Source organism: Hemiscyllium ocellatum, chromosome 29 (assembly GCF_020745735.1).
Source record: "Hemiscyllium ocellatum isolate sHemOce1 chromosome 29, sHemOce1.pat.X.cur, whole genome shotgun sequence".
Lineage (NCBI taxonomy): Eukaryota > Metazoa > Chordata > Chondrichthyes > Orectolobiformes > Hemiscylliidae > Hemiscyllium > Hemiscyllium ocellatum.
Window position 1 is genome coordinate 33,509,221 of NC_083429.1, and position 21,610 is coordinate 33,530,830.

The 21,610-nt window shown below is 39.6% G+C and overlaps 1 protein-coding gene across 5 annotated transcripts in view; it reads right to left on the reverse strand.

Annotated features, from left to right (window-relative positions):
* The window catches only part of LOC132829473 (protein Aster-B-like), a 599,261-nt gene that overhangs the window by 236,908 nt on the left and 340,743 nt on the right, over window positions 1-21,610 (reverse strand). The window contains exon 1 of one of the 5 annotated variants that reach the window (XM_060846669.1): window positions 1,629-1,654. The exons of the other annotated variants lie outside the window; for them this stretch is intronic. The gene's annotated coding sequence lies outside the window, so the exon portion shown is untranslated. Of the gene's footprint in view, window positions 1-1,628; window positions 1,655-21,610 lie in introns of those variants that run through there. 5 annotated transcript variants of the gene reach the window in all.

The window sequence follows — 21,610 nt, forward strand, 5'->3', positions numbered from 1 at the left end:
CAATTGGAGTGAAAATTAAAGTCAACCATGATTAATATACTGTCTTCCTTATATGCGCTCATTATCTCCTAATTTATGTTCAGGCTCACTGAATAGCTGCTGTTCTGTTGTGGGGGGGGTCTATTATAGACTATTCCTCCCAGTGATTCTTCCCCTTCTTACTTCTGACCTCCATCCATATAGATATTACATCTTTTGATCCAAAATCATTTCTTTCAGGAGTATTTATTTCATCTCACACTAACAATATTACCCCACCATCCTTTCCTCCCTGCCTGACCTGCTTAAAAATCAAATGCCCCATAATATTTAGTTCCCAACTTTGATTTCCTTACAACAATGTTACTGGTTCTGGCTTGTATTTATGCTATTAATTTGTTTATTTTATTTCAAGTACAATGTACATTCAAGTAAAGAGCTATTAATTTTACCCTTTGGTAACATTTTTTCTTCATTGATCCTATTTACTGCTGTGTTCTACTTTTGTGTACCTTGGCCCACTCTAGGAATTATCAACATTGATGCCCTTTTACGCTGCTGTGTCATCTTGCTTTGTAAGCTTACACTATCCTCTCCCAACCCAACCTCCCAACACCCAATTAGTTTAATTCCCTTTCAATGACTCCTGTGGAAGACATCTCCTAGCCCAGCAATGAGTCGTCTTCCAGTGGCCTGTCCTGATAGTCTCCTAGTGCAGTGGTCTTATCCCAATGTAAAGGTCTCATCCCTATGTGGAGTTCTTCTTCAGTGCCAGCTTCCATATATACCAGTAGCCCCGCAGGTTTTGGCTAAGCATGGTGGTCTTCTTCAGTAGAGGCGTTTGGCCCAGTATTCCAGCGTCCCAGCATAACGGCCTCATCCCAGAATGGCGGTCTCCTCCTAGCTGTGTTTTCTGAGTATTCCATTGTTCCTGAATCTGCTTTCCTCGAGCAATTAACCAAACTGTGATGAATTCAGTCTTTACTTTTTTTATTATGATGTATGACCTCTTATTAATATAGGTGCCATGGTGGGGGTGGGGGATGTGGATGGGGGAGTGGCAACTTTTGAAACTTTTCATGTATTTTTTGTGTAAAAGTACATGTGACAATAAATTTCTAATCTATCATTTACCCTAAATTAGCCTAATAAATGACACAAATGCCAGGCAATGACTATTTCCAAGACAGAATGTAACCATCATGACTTGACATTAAATAGCATTACCATCACTGAATCCCCCACTGTCATCATGCTGGAGTTTCTACTGATCAGAAGCTGAACTGAACCAGTCATATAAACACTGTTGATACAAGAGCAGGTCAGAGGCTCAGAATCTTCAGCAAGTAACTCACCTCCTGACCCCAAAATGTGTCCACCATCTCCTTGGCCCAAGTCACAAGCGTGATGGAGTCCTCCCCACTTGTTTCCATAAGTACAATTTAAACAACACTCAAAAAACTTGACAACATCCTGGAGAAAGTAGCACACGTGATTGGCACTATCAATGCCTCATAGCAGCAGTGTGTACCATCTACAAGATGCTCTGCAGAAATTCATCATATCTCCTTAAGGAGGACCTTCCAAACTAATGACCACGATAATCTAGACGATAAATAGGAACATAACCACATGCAAGATCCACTCACTCTGTTAACCTGGGGATATGTTGCCGGTCCTATGTCATTGCTGAGCCAAAATCTGGGAACCCTCTTCTGAAGTGAAATGTGAGTATAACTCCACCAAATGGAGCGCAGCAGTTCAAGAAGCCCGCTCACCACCAAATTCTCAAGGGCAATTGAGAAAGGACAATAGATGCTGATCCAGTCAGTGAAGCCCACATCATAGGAATAATTTTTAAAAGGCTGGAGGAGGCTTATATAGTTAGTAACATCATCTGCTTGAGATTGGTGAAGGACAAGGAGGGATATTTTATCTTGATTGCACAGGATGCCATTTGTGACATTGATAAGAGGAGTCTTGGCATCATGAGAGTTGTGAAATCCTTGTTGGATGGATTCCAGCATTACAATTACGAAAGATGGATGTGGATTTGGGAAACAATAGCATGAATCCTGAATCAGAAAGGGGAGTTCAGATTTCTGCCAGTTAGGTTAAAGGCGTATATTTGAGAAGAGGGATGATGCTGCCAGATGTGAAAGAAATTAAGGCCTGGTACTTGAGGGGAAAAAGTTTCCATTATTGTTTGTAGCAGAATTACAAAGATGAATACTAGAAAAACATTGATTTTGTTTAAAATAGTTGTTACGAATTACTTTCCCAATATATTAGCTCTGGATTAAATGTTCACAGGCTAGGGGAAAAAAAAGGCACAAAATAAAGGAGAGTAAAGACAGTGAAGAGGTACTAATCATTCGTGATAGTGCAGCTTGGTAATTAGTTTCAGAGTTTCACCCTATCTGCTGTCTATGACCTGTAAAAATAACCAACTCTTTTTTTTCTTTCTTGTGTTTCACCTTGGACTATGTTTGTTTTTGTTGACAAATTCTGCACAACATTGCTCCAAACTACAAAAACAAACTAGACAGCAAACAAAGAGGTGTTGTGTAGCACCTTTGTTTGACAAAAACGCACTGAACAGAACCATATGCCACACATTCTGATCCAAACTGAACCTTGAAGTAGTTGACATGCTTGACCAGAATCAAAGTCAAGTTTTAAATATTAATGTACACTATACAGCATTATTACAAAATGTTTTGCAGAATTTTATCAAACTTAAGAAGTTAACTTAAGTTTAAAGAAAACATTATAGTTGACTTAACCACTTGAGAATTGCAATCATGCCCAAACATTACAGCACTGTCACCATTAACACAATTAGCCAAAATGAATGGCTATACTGTGCATCTGGAACATCAGAAAAATATTTCCCCAGCCAAACCAGGAGACTTTCTAATCACCAGATCTCCTTCACTTTTATCCAGAGACAATAGGATACAAAGGCATGCTTCAGATATGTAAGTAGTGCAGGAAATTAGGCTTGACTGCAATTCAAGATTCGTATCTTCAAATTACACTACCTAGAATGCTACAAATAGCACTCTCTAGCATGCAGAGTTTTAAATTAAATATTTACAGATAAAGCTGTGTCTGTCTATCTTTTGGGTAATGCCGAACACTTGTTTTACCTGAATGAGGTCTCTTCATGAACAGATGTTTAGTTTAAACGCATATTGACTTTTTCTGTAGCTCATCGATTCCATTTGTACATTTAGATAAACATTACAGTTTTTCAAGATTCAACAGATAATTAAATACAACAAGAATAGCGGTTGATGGTTGTGTCATTGCAAAATTGATATCATTCAAAGTTCTACAGGCCACCTTTGAACTCTCAACAAGTTCCACTTCCCAAGCCTGCCTGTGCTCAAAGGCCAACACTGGCTCTTTATTAAGCAACACTTATATAATTTTTCAAATCCCAATAATGACTGCTCTTTAAAACACTTTCTGAACTTAAATTTTTAAGCAGTAACTTTGGAGTCGAAACATTTATTGTTTTTCTCTCTCCACAGATGTTGCTAGACCTAAGTTTCTCAAGTATTTTCCCTTTGTTTGCGATTCTTGAGAGGATTTGCAGCTCAGGTTGAGCTTTCACCTCTTCCAAATTTTCAAAAGTGCTTAATTAAAAGCAACATACTGTGGATGCTAGAAATCTGAAATAAAAAGGGAAAATCTGGTTGTACATTTGCTCATTGAACTGGAAGGTTTGTTTTCACATGTTTTGTCATCATACCAGATAACAACATCATTGAACCTCCAGTGAAGCACGGGTGTTATGTCTCGGTTTCTTTTTATGCATCTTGGTTTCTTAATGTCATTTCAAGTTCTTTCTCTCAGAGGATGGGAGATGGGGTCCAAATCGATGTGCTGATTGATAGAGTTCCAGTTAGAATGCCAGGCCTCTAGGAATTCCTGTGTGTATGTCTCTGTTTAACTTGTCCTATGATGGACTACTTTAACTTGTCCTAGTCAAAGCAGTGTCCTTCTTCATGTGTATGTAAGGATACTAGTGATGGTGGGTCATGTCTTTTGGTAGCTAATTGGTGTACATGTATCCTGGTGGCTAGTTTTCTGCCTGTTGTCCTTGCATGGCATTTTGTAAATGACATTTGTTTTACTGGTTGTTTGTATAGGGTCCTTTAGGTTCATTAGTCGCTATTAAAGTGTGATAGATTTGTGGGCTATCATGATGCCAAAGGGTCTGAGTAATCTGGAAGTCATTTCAGAGATGTCTTTGATGCAAGGTAATGTGCTTAGAGTTTCTGGACACATTGTTTGGGTTTGTTGTTGAGAAATTGGCGGATTGTGTTTATTGGGTACCCATTCTTTCTGAATACGCTGTACAGGTATTTTTCTTCAGCTGTTTGTAGTTCCTGGGTGCTACAGTGCGTTGTGGCTCATTGAAATAACATCCTCTTACAGCTCCGTTTGTGGGTGTTGGGATGATTGCTTCTGTCGTTAACTATTTGGTCTGTGTGTGTTGTTTTTCTGTAGGTGCTCTGCATTAACTGTTTGTTCTACTGTGTCATCTAGGAATGGGAGTCTGCTGTCGTTCTGCTCTGCTGTGAATTTTATGCCAATAAGGATATTGTTGATGGTATTTTTGCTTTCCTCTAATTAGTTCCGTTTTGTGATGACGATGATGTCATCCACTTAGTGGACCCTAAGTGAGGGCTATTTGTTCGAGCCTCTACATCACTTCTTCTGCTACAAACCCTAATATTGGTGATCCTGTGGGTATTCCGCGAGTTATTTGTAGATCTTGTTATTAAATGTGAAGTGGGTGGTGAGGCACAGGTCTACTAGCTTGAGAATGCTGTCATTGCGGATGAAGTTGGTGCTGTCTGATGTTTGTGTCCTTGATTCCTCTAGTCGTGCAGTCAGTGTTCCTCTGGCCAGGGTGATGTTAGTTGATGTGAACAGGGCTGTTGCATTAAAGGAGATCATCATTTCAAGTTCGATATTGGTGTTTTTGATAGTATTCAGGAATTCTTGGGTGGAGTGAATGGAGTGGCGTGAGTCTTCTACTAGGTATTTCAGTTTTCGGTGGAGTTCCTCAGCTAGTCTGTATGCCAGTGTTACAGGTAGTGAGAGTATGGGTCTGAGGAGGGCCTCTGGTTTGTGTACTTTAGGTAGTCCATAGAAGCGGGGTGTGTTGGATCCATCTAGCTTCATTTTTTGGAAGTCTAAGAGTTATAGAGATGTACAGCCTGGAAAGAAACCCTTTGCTCCAATTCGTCCATGCTGACCAGATATCTTAATCTATTCTAGACCCATTTGCCAACACTTGGCCCATATCCCTCTAAGCTCTTCCTATTCATCAACCCATCCAGCTAACCTTTAAATGCTGCAATTGTACCAGCCTCCACCACTTCCTCTTGCAGCTCTGTATTTCATCAGATCTAACCTTGCTAAACAGTCTCCCATGCAGAACCTTGTTGAACGCCTTACTGAAATCCATATAGATCATGTCCAATACTCTGGTCTCAACAATCCTCATTATTATTTCTTCGAAAAACTCAAATCAAGTTTGTGAGACATGATTTCCCAAGCCCAAAGCTATGGTGACTCCCAAATCAGTCCTTGTCTCTCCAAACACATATACATCCTGTCCCTCGGGATTCCCTCCAGCAACTTGTCCACCACCAACATCAAGCTCACCAGTCTATAGCTCCTGAATTTTCCTTACCAATTCTTTACCAATTCTTAAATATTGGTACCACGTTAGCCAACTCCAGTCTTCTGGCAACTCATCTGTGACTACTGAGACAAATATCTCAGCAACGGGCCCAGCAATCACCTTCCTAGCTTCCCTTTTTTATTTCCTGATTTCTGAAGCCTTTTCAATGTGGATGTGATATGGTTTTCTAATTACGGAGTCAGGTCTATCGCCACCTCTTGTCTGCTGATTTCTCAACAACAAACCTAAACAAGCAGACACAACGGGTCCAGAAACTCTAGCCACATTATCTTACATCAAAAGACATCTTTGAAATGACTTCCAGACTACTCAGACCCTTTAGCATCATGGTTGCCCACATTTAAACAACGGCTAGTCAACCTAAAGGACCCCATACAAACAACCAGCAAAATGAATGTAATTTACAAATACCATTCAAGGACCGTAACAAACACTACATCGGACAAACAGGCAGAAAACTAATCACCAGGATACATGAACACCAACTAGCCACCAAAAGACATGATCCACCATCATGAGTATCCTTACATATAAATGAAGAAGGACATCACTTTGACTGGGACAACACATCCACCTTAGGACAAGCTAAACAGAGACATGCACAGGAATTCCTAAAGGCCTGGCATTCCAACTGGAACTTGATCAATAAACACATTGATTTAGACCCCATCCACCATCCTCTGACAAAAAGAACCAGAAATGATATCACCCACCTTAGGAAACCAAGACACACAAATAGAAAGCGGGACATAACATTAGCGCTTCACCAGAGGTTCACTGATGATGTTACCTAGTATGGTGACAAAAAGTTTGTAAACAAACCTTCCAGCTCAGTGAGCAAATTTACAACCAGAATTTTCCCTTCAGATTTCAGATTTCTAGCATCCACAATATTTTGCTTTTATTTATGCACTATTGAAACTTTGGAAGAGGTGAAAACTGATGTATATTGCAACATTCCACTTATCAAATAGTGTAGTACCTAATCAGAGTCATGAGGTAAGAAACAAATACAGAAAATCTTCCAAAATTAAGGCAAGTAGTAGCAGAAACAGACGGCAAGGAAACAAGGGAAGTAATTGTTAAAAATTGCAAAACTGAAATAAAAAAGAAATCTATATCCACACAGCAGATCCATCACCAAAAAAAATGAAAAGGTTTTGCATTGTACAGCTTCCTTCTCAACCTCCAGATGTCGCAAAATTCTTTACAGCTGGTTAAGTTCTTTTGAAACAAAAGATGGATACTGACTTTTGAAAAAAAAACATTGCTAGAAATACACAATAGGTCAGACTGCATCTGCACTGAGAGAAACAGTGTTAATGATTCAGATAAATGACATGTCATTAGAAAATAATTCTTTTGAAATACAGTCACTGTTGTAATCCAATGAAACACAGATGTTTGCAAGCAGCAAAGTCCCCAGAAACGAAAGATGATGAACTATATCTATTTTATTTTTAATGATGCAAATTGAGAGGTAGCAATCACCAGGAGACCAGAAGGTGACTATATTCTGAGGATGCCAACTATGCCTTGTCCAACCCAAATTTCAGTGGCTCCCTCAATAGTGTACTTCAGTATCAGATTCTTTCCATTCATGGGATGTGTCTTGCTGGTTAGACCAGTATTTAGAGCACACTCCTAACTTTCCCTGAGAAGGTAGTGATTAGGCATCTGCTTGAGTCGCTGTTGTCCCTGTGGTGTAAGTAGATCCATGTTGTTGTTGAGTTTCAGAATTTCAACACAGCAGTGAAACATCAGCGAAGCATTTTCATAACAGGATGGTATCACTCAGACTGAAACGATCAGGTGTTGGTAGTAATATGCATCCATTGCCCATTTTTTTTCCCCTGCATAGAGACCATGGGTTTGGAAGGTGCTGTTAAAGGAAGCTTGGTGAGTTTCAATAGTACATATTCTAAGTTATACATTCTCCTGCCACTGGCCACCAGTGGGTGGATAGAGTGTCAATGAATTGCTTTGATCCACATGATGTTGAGCTTGTTTTCTGTTGGAGTTAGTGTCATTTAGGTAAGAACAGCGTATTTCATCACACTTTTGAATTGGACCATGCAGATGATCAACAGGGGAAATCAGGAAGCAAGTTACTCACAGCAGAATTTCTTGCCAGCTCTTGTTGCCATAACATTTGTATGGTTAGTCCATTTCAGTTTCTAGTCAATGTTAACCCTGTGATCTTTGTTAAAAGAGGATAGTGACGTATGTGTTTATGTCTCTGGAGTGGGATTTAAATCCCTAATTCTTTTGACTCATGCAGTCATACAGCAAGGAAACAGCCCCTTCAGTCCGATTTGTACATGCCAACCAAGTTTCCCAAACTAAACTAGTACCACTTGCCTGTGCTTGGATTATATCTCTCTATATTTTTCCTATTCATATATCTATGCAAATGTCTTTTAAATGTTGTAACTTTACCTGCATCTACCACTTCCTCTGGCTGTTCATTCCACATATGAACCATGTTCTATGTGAAAACATTGCCCCTCAGGTCCCTTCCATCTCTTATTCTCACCTTAAAAATATGCCCTTAGTTTTGATCTCCCCAACTCAAGTGAAAAGACCTTTGCTGTTCATCTTATTTATGCCTCTCATGATTTTATAACCTGTACAAAGGTCACCCCTCAAACTCCTATGTTCCAGTGCAAAAAAATCCTAGCCTATCCTTGTAACTCAAACCCTCCTGTCCCAGCAACATCCCAGTAAACCTTTTCTGAACTTCCTCCAATTTAATATTATTTTTCGTAGAATATATGTTTACTGGAACTATACACAGCACACTAAAAGTGGCCACTAATGTCCCATACAACCTCAACATAATGAGCCAAATCCAACACTCAGTGGTCTGAGCAATGAAGGAAAGCTGCTAACTACCTTCTTAGCTACACTATCTTTCTCTGCTGCAACTATCAAAGAACTATGTATCTGAATCTCTAGGCCTCATGGGCATGAGTGAGCCACTAAGCCAAAACCACCAGTAGAGAAATACGTCAATGCTTTGCACAGAACAACCGACCACAGAACTCTAGAACTTTAACCCGACAGTTGCAGCACATAATTTCTGCCAGTTATTTTCATCACCATCTCAACCATCTTCCTCATTTCCTCAGTGCATTTACAAACAACTTTTTGAACAACTGATTCTTTTGGCAAACAGCATATTGAGCAAAAGGACATCAATGCCAACAAGAACTGCAATTCCATTAGAAACCATTACATTTGTTCAGTCCTTGACATTTTTCATCTGGCTGAAATTCAATCTTTCACCACAATGACTGGAGCTCAGATTTTGATTCATATCTCAAAGCTACAGATGAGTATTATCGGTGCTATCAATCGGCACTTACTGTCACTGTTAATTTGATTTACAATGCAAGGGGAAGAAAAGCTTCCGTGAGATCACAATTAAGTGCTGTTTGCTGCTGTGAAAGGAAACAAAGAAAAGACTTGCATTTGTATAGAAACATATCACATCATCAGAATGTTTAAAAGTAATCTATTGATCGTGAAGCACTTTGAAAGTGAAATTACTGTTGTTCAGTATGCGAGTACAGCAGCTAAATTTTCAGAAGGAACATACGAATGAATAATTAGATAATGTCTTCTTGTCAATGCTGGTTTAGTGATAAGTATTAGTCAGACCTCCAAATGAACCCTCTGCTTTTTTTCCAATAATATCACCCAAAACAGGCAGACAAAGCCGAGTTAAATGTCTAATCTGAAATATGGACCTCAGAAAAACAAAGTAGGATTTAAGGCTTGTTGGTGCAGTGGCAGTGCCCCAAATCTCTTAGACAGGAGTCCCAGGTTCAAGACTCACCTACTGTTGAAGTCTGCAATTACATTACTAAGCAGGCTGATTAAAAAAAATAAAAAACATTGATACAAAAGTACCATCATAAATTATATGTTCAAGCTGATATCAGTGTTTGAACCGACAACTTTGAGTCAAGTGAGTGTGATCAGTGAACCCAACTGATGCTGAGGGTTAATAATGACAAAATTGGTTGCATAATGTCATGTTTACACACTATAATAAAATTTTGAATTAAGGAAAGATAAATGAATGTCATCATATAGCACACAATCATTCAAGGTAGAAATCATTCCATTCCTATCACAATGGTGTTAATACCCAGAATCAGAGTTGAAGCTTTAACAGTCACCCAGTGGAAAAATGGAAAGAGATGCAACTAAAAGTCAACAACAGAAATGTTATTAAGTATGCATTCTAATGATTATGGCATGCTTTAAAATATTTAGAATGTAAGACTCCAGTAATACACTGGAAGTATTTCTACTTGCCCAGTTAAACAAATCTTATTTTACCTAGTGTCAATATAGTCTAACTTATGTTCAGGTGGATTTCTAACTACACATTTGTATAAGATGTTACAATTAGATATTAATAATAGATATCAGATATGTTGAAAATGAATTTTGCTGTAAATTCTAATAATGATACATAACAGAACCTTATCCATAAAACATCCAACATTCTACTATGCTTTGTGTGAAGTAAAAAGTCACATGAAAAATCTATCAAGTCTATATGTCTTTTATTGTGAACGGATTTGCTAATCTATAAATGAGGGTCTTCTGTCACAAATCTTCCAACTAGTTAAATCATGGACATAATGCAGAAAAAATCCCTCTTATGTTAGTGCATAACTCAAAAGATGGATAGGTCATTTTTAGGCAAAATAACCTCATGGTCCACTATGGCAATTGGATGCTAGCAGGTTCTCAGGAAGATACATGCATTATAATAAGAAGGTTGCTATGACAGATATTTCTCATAGTCACAATGATCAAGAGGATGAATCATCTCCAAAGGTTGTCCGGCTCTGGGGATAATTGAAAATAAATCACTTTATTTCCACCTCATTATTATTTAGAAAAGGAAGGAAACTTAGTAAAGTTGAAGACTTTTTGGGAACAAGAACAAAATAACTCAAAATAGCATTGAAAAACAGACTTTCAAAATTAATTTCCAGATGGCAGCAATATATTGAATTTCTTATTTCTAGACTGGCAAATATCTGGCTTTCAGAAGCTGACAAACATTCTGTTCTCAGGGGTGAAAAATTTAGGTGAAAGATTACACCCCATTTTTCTCAAAGAAAATATGAGGGAACCCAAGTTAGTCTTTTTTTTGAAACTGTGATGCAAAGCATTTCTTTCAGCTCAGAATTCAAAAGCGTTCCAGTTTACATTAACTGTATCCGAAAGTCCATAGATTGGATTTTTATCTGCATATGTTGTAAGGAGGAAATGCAGACCAAGGAGAAACATATTCTAGCTCCAGGAGCCCATCCAGTTCAGAACAGTAAGTGAACTCCTGAGGCTGGAGAGTCCAGAAGAGGCTTTCTCACTCTCAGAGACTACCAGTTTTACTAACTAAGATAGGAACTGCCAATGTGGAGAGCAGAATGAGATGGAAATGTTATCTAAAATTCTGTCACATATTTATAAAAATTAAGAGGCCACAGCTGCCTGTCCATTATGTCTTGGCTTCACTGATAGGTCCATATGTGGACTGGAAAATTCCAATTTGTATCAAGTGGCCTTAATAGACCCTTCACTTGACCTAATTGCCATGGGCAGATAACCATCACTCTTCCCTAAATCCCACCTACATCAAATATGCCTGGAGACAAGACCATGTCAACAAATCATCATGCGAAGCAGTAACAGGAAATTGCTAGTCCATCTTCAGCTCTGCCTCCACATCCAAATGAAAATTTGGCCATGTGGCCCCTTCATTGTAGTGTCTCCGGGATATGTAATCTCCTTCAGTTGCAAAATTAGAAGATATTATATGTATTATTTTATTTAAAATAATATATAAATGAGAGCAAATATGGTCTGAATGCTGTTCTTGTGAATGAGGAAAGTATATCATGGACCCTATGTAAACAGCCAAATGCACCAAAAAACTAAACAAAAAATGTATTTACTAAATTCATCATAAATGCAATCCAAAATTACAAAGACAGCAGACCCAATATAGTCCAAATTTACACAATTGTATCAGGATAATTATGGGACATTGAAATGATGCAGCATACTGTTTTCTAATCATCATAACATCTGAGAAATCTGCAGATGAGCCAAAACCCACTCCATTGGGGGGAATTTCATTTGTCAAAGCAACACAGAAAAAAAAGCAGCAGATAATGCTGGAGTGGAGGAAATAGGAATACCTGAGGAGTGAAAGATACGAGCAGGGGCATGAAGCTCAGGGCAGCCATTGGATTTAGATGGAGAAAATGCTTTAATATATGTAATGGTGTTGATGTTAAAACAGCTTCATGGAGGCACATGGAATTACAGTAGGTTCATGAGGACAATAGTGGGACTTTAAGTTCTAAGAATATGAGTAACATTATAGGTGGACCTCACTAAAAATATCGTTCATTTTCAGAAGTTCTTCCCAAACTGACACATTATTGAACTTGTGTTCCATTACAAACACTGTCAGTGCCCTCAATTGCTTTAACCAATCTGATAACATTGAAAAATCGCTTACCACCAATCAGAAATATTCAAGTGAGTCTTACCTAATTATCCTTCATGAAAATGGTATACTGATTATTTTTTAACTATGAGAAAGCATATTAGACACAATACTTTTCAAAATGGTATTTTTTAAAAGGTACAGGAATGCAAACTGTACCTTTTACATACAAACTTATGGTGTGATTGATGAACTAATTTCAATTGAGCGGAATACAAGGGTGCTTTTGTAGACTGAGATTGTAGTCAGTTCCTCATTCAGATGAGCAGGGTAATTCTGAAGTGAAGTCAAATTTAAATCATAGAGGTACAAAGGACAATCTTTCAACTTGTCTGCATCAGCCTGTATTTAACACGAGCACATCAATTTCTAAAAAATTGTTTCTATGAACATAATGAGTCTAATGATGACCATAAATCCATTGCTGACTATTTTAAAAAGGCATTTGATTCAGTAATGACATTTAGGGAAGGAACCTTTTCTGCTCTGGCCTACATGTGACTCCAGACCCATAGCAATATGGTTGACTCTTAACTGCCCTCTGAGCAATTACAGATGCTCGTGTAGGCAGTGGCACTCTCATCCAGTGAATAAATATAAAAACACACATATAATAACTTGCTGATTCTCTTAATTTGCAGTTTTTAACATTAACCACTTCTGTCTTCCAATGTGACATCCTGAATGGGAGAAGTAATCAAATGGGAGGGGGTAGAAGATAAACCCATTTGAAATAAAGTTGTCTGCACATTGCTCCATGCCTACAAAGCCAAAATTAATGGGAGGAAGCTAGTTATACAGAATCATAGAATCCCTACATTGCAGAAAGAGGCCATTTGGTCATCAAGTTTGCATTGATCCTCTGAAGAACATCCCACCAAGACCCACATCATCCCTGTAATCCCACATGGGAATTTTACAATACTAACCCACCTAACCTGTACATCACTGGACACGAAAAGACAAAATTTTGCAAGGCCAATTCACTTAACCTGCGCATCTTTGGACTGTGGGAGAAAACAATGCAAATGAACATGCAAATTTCACACAGACAGTCATCCAAACTGGAGTCAAACACAGCTGTTTGCCGACTACAGACAGCAGTGCTAACCACTATGCCACCGTGCCACCCCAAAAGGGGCCACAATGGAAAAAGATCAGTTACTTACCTTAAATTCAACATGACCAGTTTGGACTTAGAAACAACACCAGAAAATGCGTACAAAAATCAATTAATTTACTTAATCACTTCTGTATATCAGGCAGCATTTATGGTACACGTCCATGGCACAATTTCCCTAATCAGATAGTAAAGCATTTCTGGAATCATGAAGACATGACCAAGAAGATCAACTATTTACTGGTAGTCTAAGCAACAAGGTAAAAGACAGATGATGTATTATCTTGCTTTGCCTCAATTCAAATTTTTCACTAAATAGCTTATTTATATCTGAACAAGAGTTTGTATTGTGTTTACTGTTTTCTTTAAGGTTTTGCAGATTGAGAATCAAAGAATAAATTCTCCAATAAGAACTCTCCCTCTTTGAGAGGGTTTAAACTGGTTTGGCAGACAGTGTGATTTTTTTTTACACAAGTGTCAGGAATAAGGGTGATGGCCTTAAAGCATGGATCAGTACTTGGAGCTACGATGTTGGAAGCATTACAGAGACTTGGATATCACAGGGGCAGGATTGATTATTGGATGTTCCAAGGTTTAGATGTTTCAAAAGGAATAGATAGGGAGGGAGGTAAAACAGGTGGGGGAATGGCATTGCTAATCTGGGATAATATCATAGCTGGAGAAAGGGAGGTTGTTGAGGAGAGTTTTTCAACTGAGTCATTATGTGGAAGTCAGAAACAAGAAAAGAGCACTTTATTGGGAGTTTTCCATAGCAACACCCTCAATAGCAACAGAGACATGGAGGAGCAGACTGTGAGGCAGATTTTGGAAAGGTGCAGAAGTAACAGACTTGTTGTCATGAGTGACTTCAACTTCCCAAATATTGACTGGAAACTCCTTAGTTTAAATCGTTTGGATGGAGCAGATTTTGTCAGGTGTGCCCAGAAAGGATTCCTGTATGCAGATAGGCCAACTCGAGGGGGAGCCATATTGGATTTGGGGCTTGGCAACGAACCAGGTTAGTGAGAGAACATTTCAGTGATCACAACTCTCTGATGTTTACTATCATCATGGAGAGGGATGGGAACAGACAGTATGAGAAAATATTTAATTGGGGGAAGGGAGAATTACAATGCTATTAAGTGGAACTGTAGATCATAAATTAAGAACAGATATTCTCAGGGAATTGCACGACAGAAATGTGGATGTTGTTTAGGGTGCACATGCTGCAAGTGCTGGATAGCTTTGCCCTGGTGATGCAAGGAAAGGATGGTAGGGTGAAGGAACCTTGGATGACAAGAGATGTGGAACATCTAGTCAAGAGGATGAAGGATGCTTAATTAATGTTGAGGAAACAAGGATCAGACAGGGTTCTGGAGGGTTACACGGTAGCCAGGAAGGAACCGAAGAATGGACTTAGGAGAGCTAGAACGGGGCATGAAAAAGCCTTTGGCAGTTGGGATTAAGGAAAACCCCAAGATGTTCTTATGTGAGGGACAAGAGGATGGCCAGAGTGAGGTTTGAGCCAAATAGGATTAGTGGAGGAAACTTCTGCCTGGAGTTGGATGAGGTAAGGGTGATCCTTAATGATTACTTTGCTTCAATATTCACTAGTGAGAGGGACCTTGTCATTTGTGGAAAAAGTGTGAAACAGGCTGATATGCTCAAACAGGTTGATGTTAAGAAGGAGGATGTGCTGGAAACTATGAAAAACATGAGGATAGGTAAGTCCTCTGGACCAGGCCATATCTACCCAAGGTTACTACAGGCAGCGAAGGAAGAGATTGCTGTGCTTTTGGCGATGATCTTTATGTCCTCACTGTCCATTGGAATAGTGCCAAATGATTGAGAATGGCAAATGTTGTTTCCTTGTTCAAGAAATAGAATAGGGATAACCCTGGGAATTACAGACTAGTCAGTCTTAGTTTGGTGTTGGGCTAATTATTAGAGAGGATTCTTACAGACAGGATTTATGATTATTTAGAAAAGCATAGCTTGATTAGAGATAGTCAGCACGGCTCTGTGACGGGCAAAGTCATGCCTCACAAGTCCTACTGAATTCTTTGAGGATGCGACAAAACACATTAATGAAGTTAGAGCAGTGGATGTGGTGTATGTGGATTTAAGAAAGACACTTGATAAGGCTTTCAATGGTAGGCTCATTCAGAAAATAAGTAGGCCTGGGATACAGGGAAGTTTGGCTGTCTGGATACTAAATTGGCTGGTCCATAGAAGACAGGTGGTGGTAATGGATGGAAAGTATTCAGCCTAGAGTTTGGTGACCAGTCGTGTTCCGCAGGGATTTGTCTAGGACCTCTGCTCTTTGTGATTTTTATAAATGACTTGGATGAGGAAGTAGAAGGGTGGATTAGTAAGTTTGCCGATGATACGCTGGAGTTGTGGTTATGGTGGAGGACCTCTGTAGGTTGTAATGGGACTTGACAGGATGCAGAGCTGGGCTGATAGGTGGCAGATCGAGTTCAACTGGAAAAAGTGTGAAGTGATTCATTTTGGAAGGTCAAATTTGAATGCAGATTACAGGGTTAAAGGCAGGAATCTTGGAGGTGTGGAAGAACAGAAGGATCTTGGGGTCCATGTCCACAGATCCCTCAAAGTTGCCACCTAGGTCGATAGGGTTGTTAAGAGGGCATATGGTGTGTTTGTTTTCATGAGCAGGAGGATTGCGCTCAAGAGCTGCGAGTTTATGCAACAGCTCTGTAAAGCCCTGATTAGACCACACTTGCAATATTGTGCTCAGTTCTGGTCGCCTCCTTATAGGAAGGATGTGGAAGCTTTAGAGAGGATGCTGAGGAGATTTATCAGTTTGCTGCCTGGACTGGACGGCATGTCTTATGAAGAAAGATTGAGGGAGCAAGGGCTTTTTTCATAGGAGCAAGGAAAGATGAGAGGTGATTTGATAAAGGTGTGCAAGATGATGAGAGGCATAGGTAAAGTGGATAGCCAGAGACTTTTTCCCAGCAAGGAAATGGCTCTTATAAGGGAGCATAATTTTAAGATGATTGGTGGAAAGTTTAGGGGAGATGAGAGAGGTAGGTTCTTTACACAGAGACTGGTTGGTGCGTGGAATGTACTGCCAATGGCGGTAGTAGAGTCAGATACATTAGGGACATTTAAGCACTCTTGGATAGGCATATGGACGACAGTAAAATGCAAGGTCATTATAACATCAAGGGCCGAAGGGCCTGTACTGTGCTGTACTATTCGATGTTCTATGTTATTATCTAATTGAAAATTGCAAGAATTATGGATTGCTCACTTGTGTTCAGAATTTGGTTGCTTCATCAAAAAGATTACAATAGTATTTCAATTCCAATATCTTAAAACATTTGCAAAATGAAAACAATTTCAAACAACTAACACACAACATAATCGTGAGACTTCACAGTTTTTCTGATTTAATTTGTTCTGTACAAATATGTACAGGTTATTTATAGGATTGCAATGTTTAAAGTGGGTAGTGACTCAAATGCCTGACTAAAGCGAGTGCACCTTGCCACATAATTTCCTTTTTGAAGATGTTGGCATATGCTCAAACCACCATTCTTTGTCAAAGCTATTCTTGAACCACTTACCCAAATAGATTTGAAAAGGGAAGAACTACGATTTGAATGCACAGATATTTGCGAGGCAGAGTGGTCATCTTACCTCTGCTGTTTCCAAATCAGCTTTCTCCATTTCTTCTGTTTTATCTATCAATGGTCAGTGGAGTTAGGGAGGGTCGGGAGCAAATGTCATGTGGGAAAAGAAGGAGCACATTTAATAAAGGGAAATGCTTTTACAGCAGAGTTCGACATGAAAAGTCCATGAGAATTCGAAAGGGAGAATATTTGATATTTGTTTTTATTAGCCCCTTGCATTAATAATTCACAAGCAAAAAATAAAATTAATATTGAACACAGCATATTAATCATTTGTACCACCTGAATTCTCAATTTATGATTGAGGTTTAATTAGTAATGAAAATAACTCATGATTCATTATTTACAGAACCTGCCAATGAGTTTAAAACTTTATGTCAACAAAATAAAACCACAAAATTATTTTTGGTCGTTACTGGACTTACTCGTGAAAAACATAATTTGTAAATATATATGCTTCACAATTCACTGTCTGGAATTCAACTCCAATAGTTCATCCAAAAATAATTAAGTACCTTCTTAATGCTGTTATGTGAATTGCTGTAAGCTTAACCCACAAAAAAGGAAGAAGCATGGATTAGAAAAATACCAAAAACAATATCAAACAAAAACAACGGACTTAGTTTATAGCATCCCTTTCTACTTGGTGATGGGTTGGCAATTGGGTGAGGCCCATAAAATAGCCTGGCGCGCGACACACACACACACACACACACACACACACACACACACACACACACACACACACACACACACACACACACACACACACACACACACACACACACACAGTCCATACACAATTTAACCAGTGATAGGAAGCTATCAGAGGCCTTCCAAGTAGAGGGTCATTATAGTACCTCGCTCTTCAATGCTAGGATTTAGCTAGTGACAGGAAAGATGCATAATGAGTCTTCAATTTAGTCACTCTCACTGTCCAGGCTGATGGCAGAAACAGCGTTTTTCTTTGGGGTGAGGTTGTTCCTTCCTTCCAAGGCTTTTGATTCACCCTGGATTTTATATTTCGGGATAATGTGGGCCCAATTTAAAATGCAGTGCTTTGTTCAGCCAATATTTCTTTGATAATTGATAATAGTGAGATGTTTTAGAAATCAAGAATTTGCAAATAAAAAAAATGCTCAGATGAAAAAAGATGGCAGACAGGTAGCATTAAATTCTGCCTTACTTCAAAGAACTTCCAAGGAGATTGCAGTGGAAAATAGTGAGCAACAAAATTCCATATAGCAACTAAACAAATAATGCATTAGTGGAAATTGACTCAAGTAGTCACTTTCAAAATGGCTGTAGGACATGAGAGGTTACATGGCTTTGTTGTGTCTTTGTTGGTTCTCTGCAACACCAACTTACCAAATATTCCTCCAGTCTTTCCCCGTAGTTCTGCAAATTCTCTCTTCAGGTTATTAAGCAATTCCCTTTGAAAGCCATGATTGGATTTACTCGGACGGTACTCAAGCATTGCGTTCCAGATAGAGTCACAGAGAGGTACAGCATGGAAACAAACCCTTCAGTCCAACCTGTCCATGCTGACCACATATCCCAACCCAATCTAGTCCCAACTGCCAGCATCCGGTCCATATCCCTTCAAATTCTTCCTATTCATATACCCATCCAAATGCCTCTTAAATGTTGCAATTGTACCAGCCTCCATCACTTCCTCTGGCAGCTCATTCCATACATGTACCACTCTCTGCGTGAAAAAGGTTGCCCCTTAGGTCTCTTTTATATCTTTCCCCTCTCACCCTAAACCTATGAAATCTAGTTCTGGACTCCCCGACCCCAGGGAAAAGACTTTGTCTATTTATCCTATCCATGCCACTCAATTTTGTAAACCTCTATAAGGTAACCCCTCAGCCTCCGATGCTCGAGGGAAAAAAGCCCCAACTTGTTCAGCCTCTCCCTGTAGCTCAAATCCTCCAACCCTGGCAACATCCTTGTAAGTCTTTTCTGAACCCTTTCAAGTTTCACAACATCTTTTTGGTAGGAAAGAGACCAGAATTGCACGCAATATTCCAACAGTGGCCTAACCAATGTCCTGTACAGCCGCAATACGACCTCCCAACTCCTGTACTCAATATTCTGACCAATAAAAGAAAGCATACCAAACACCTTCTTCACTATCCTATCTACATGCGACTCCACTTTCAAGGAGCTATGAACCTGCACTCCAAGGTCTCTTTGTTCAGCAACACCCCCTAGGACCTTACATTAAGTGTATAAGTCCTGCTAAAATTTGCTTTCCCAAAATGCAACACCTCGCATTTATCTGAATTAAACTCCATCTGCCACTTCTCAGCGCATTGGCCCATCTACTCGAGATCCTGTTTGTAATCTGAGGTAACCCTCTTCACTGTCCACTACACCTACAATTTTGGTGTCATCTGCAAACCTACTAACCGAACCTCTTATGCTCACATCCAAATCATTTACGTAAATGACAAAAAGTAGAGGACCCAGCACTGATCCTTGTGGCACTCCACTGGTCACAGGCCTCCAGTCTGAAAACAACCCTCCACCACCCTCTGTTTTTTTACCTTTGAGCCAGTTCTGTATCCAAATGACTCTTTCAACCTGTATTCCATGAGATCTAACCTTGCTAATCAGTCTCCCATGGGAAACCTTGTCGAACGCCTTACTGAAGCCCATATAGATCACATCTACTGCCATGCCCTCAATCTTCTTTGTTACCTCTTCAAAAAACTCTTCAAAAGTTTGTGAGACATGATTTTCCATGCACAAAGCCATGTTGACTATCCCTAATCAGTCCTTGCCTTTCCAAATGCATGTACATCCTGTCCCTCAGGATTCCCTTCAACAACTTGCCCACCACAGAGGTCATGCTCACCGGTCTATAGTTCTCTGGCTTGTCTTTACCGCCCTTCTTAAACAGTGGCACCATGTTTGCCAACCTCCAGTCTTCCGGCACCTCACCTGTGACTATTGATGATACAAATATCTCAGCAAGAGGCCCAGAATCAGTTTCTCTAGCTTCCCACAGAGTTCTAGGGTACATCTGATCAAGTCCTGGGGATTTATCCACCTTTAACCATTTCAAGACATCCAGCACTTCCTCCTCTGTAATCTGGACATTTTGCAAGATGTCACCATCTATTTCCATACAGTCTATATCTTCCATATCCTTTTCCACAGTAAATATGATGCAAAATATTCATTTAGTATCTCCCTCATTTTCTGTGGCTCCACAAAAAAGGCCACCTTGCTGATCTTTGAGGGGCCCAATTCTCTCCGTAGTTACCTTTTTGTCCTTAATATATTTGTAAAACCCTTTGGATTCTCCTTAATTCTTTTTGCCAAAGCTATCTCATGTCCCCGTTTTGCCCTCCTGATTTCTCTCTTAAGTATACTCCTACTGCCTTTATACTCTTCTAAGGATTCACTCGATCTATTCTGTCTATACCTGACATATGCTTCCTTCTTTTTCTTAATCAAACCCTCAATTTCTTTAGTCATCCAGCATTCCCTATACCTACCAGCCTTCCCTTTCACCCTGACAGGAATACGCTTTCTCTGGATTCTTGATATCTCATTTCTGAAGGCTTCCCATTTTCCAGCCGCCCCTTTATCTGTGAACATCTGCCTCCAATCAGCTTTCAAAAGTTCTTGCCTAATACCGTCAAAATTGGCCTTTCTCCAATTTAGAACTTCAACTTTTAGATCTGGTCTATCCTTTTCCATCACTATTTTAAAATGAATAGAATTATGGTCATTGGCCCCAAAGTGCTCCCCCACTGACACCTCAGTCACATGCAATGCCTTGTTTGCCAAGAGTAGGTCAAGTTTTGCACCTTCTCTGGTAGGTACATTGACATACTGAATCAGTCTATTTTGATCAAATTACAATATTCTGCCTTAGTGGGCGCAATAGTTTAGGACAAGGAAGTTCTATTCTTCCTGGTAAAAACAATGACTGCAGATGCTGGAAACCAGACTCTGGATATTCTCAGGAATACAGATGATGAAGGGCTTTTGCCCGAAATGTCAATTTTACTGCTCCTCGGATGCTGCCTGAACTGCTGTGCTTTTCCAGCACCACTAATCCAGAGTTCTATTCTTCCTGTCATATCATGGATCAATTGTAGAATCCCTACAGTGTGGCCCAACACGTTCATATTGACCCTCTGAAGAGTATCCCACCCAGACTCACTCCCACAATTACTGTATATTTCCCATGACTAATGCACTAGTCTACTCATCCATGAACACTATGGGCAATTTAGCATGGCCAATTCGCCTAACCTGCACATCTTTGGGCTGTGGGAGGAAACCGGAGCACCCGGAGAGAACCCACACAAATAAGAGGAGAATATGCAAACTCAACGCATTCAGTCGCGCGAGATTGGAATCAAACCTGGGTCTCTGGCACTGTGAGGCAGCAGTGCTAACCACTGAGCTACTGTGCCACCTGTGTGCCGACTGCACACTGACAATTGTAAGAGGAACAGGAATGAACAAGATATCATAAAGAGATGAGAACTTGCTGCCACCATTTTCAACAGCGCTCAATTGTTTTGCAACTGCAAATCAAAAAAGGGAGGACAGAAAAT